Here is an 895-nt window from a genome sequence, read left to right on the forward strand (position 1 = left end):
GTCACATAGATAGCTTTCTTGAGTTGTGTGATATGCTAAAACTAAATGGGGTGATGGATGATGCCATCAAATTGAGAGCCTTCCCATTTTCCTTGAAGGGGAGAGCGAAGCAGTGGCTACACTAGTTACCTAGAGCGTCAATTACCACATGGGAGGAGATGGTAGAAGCTTTTCTAGCCCGTTATTTCCCTCCCGGAAAATCAACAAAGCTTAGGAACGAGATCTTATCCTTTGTTCAGTTGGAATTGGAGTCTCTATTCGAGATATGGGAAAAGTTCAAGGAGCTCCTGAGAAAGTGCCCGCAACATGGATTCCCGGAGTGGATGATTGTTCAAACCTTTTACAATGGTTTGAATCCGAGCACAAGGCAACTTTTCGATGCGGCAGTAGGAGGTACCTTAGGTAGCAAGACCCCCGATCAGGCCCGTCAGTTGATTGAGAAAATGAGGTTAAACAGCTACCAATGGAATGCTAGGGAGAAGAAGAAAGTGGCCGGTCTCCATGAAATAGATGCGGTAACTTCATTGGCGGCTCAAGTGGAGAATTTGTGTAAGAAGTTAGATCTTCTCACTTCAAATAGTGTGGCGACCGTGACTAACTACACTAGGTGTGGTGGAGGACATGCTCCCTCTGATTGCCCGATCACTATTGGTGATGTTTCTTCAGTGGAGAACGTTGATTTTGTAGGTAATGGCATGAGACCTCAAGGAAACCCATATAGCAATACCTACAATTCGGGTTGGAAGAATCATCCCAATTTTTCTTGGAGTAATCAGGGTCCACAAAAAGCCATGGGGCCACTGGGTTTCCAATAACAACAATAAGCCCCCCAGGTGGACAACAGAGTTTCAGTTTTGGAAACTCGAATGAGTGACCTAGAGAAGCATTTGACTAG

At 45.1% G+C, this 895-nt stretch overlaps 1 non-coding gene across 1 annotated transcript; it reads right to left on the reverse strand.

The window, feature by feature from the left end:
- Positions 1 to 206: 206 nt before the first annotated feature.
- LOC120274302 lies at positions 207 to 313 on the reverse strand. Its single transcript, XR_005540831.1, has one exon. It is a non-coding gene; the product is annotated as a small nucleolar RNA R71 (small nucleolar RNA).
- Positions 314 to 895: the final 582 nt, after the last annotated feature.

Source organism: Dioscorea cayenensis, chromosome 12, assembly GCF_009730915.1.
Source record: "Dioscorea cayenensis subsp. rotundata cultivar TDr96_F1 chromosome 12, TDr96_F1_v2_PseudoChromosome.rev07_lg8_w22 25.fasta, whole genome shotgun sequence".
Classification (NCBI taxonomy): Eukaryota; Viridiplantae; Streptophyta; class Magnoliopsida; order Dioscoreales; family Dioscoreaceae; genus Dioscorea; species Dioscorea cayenensis.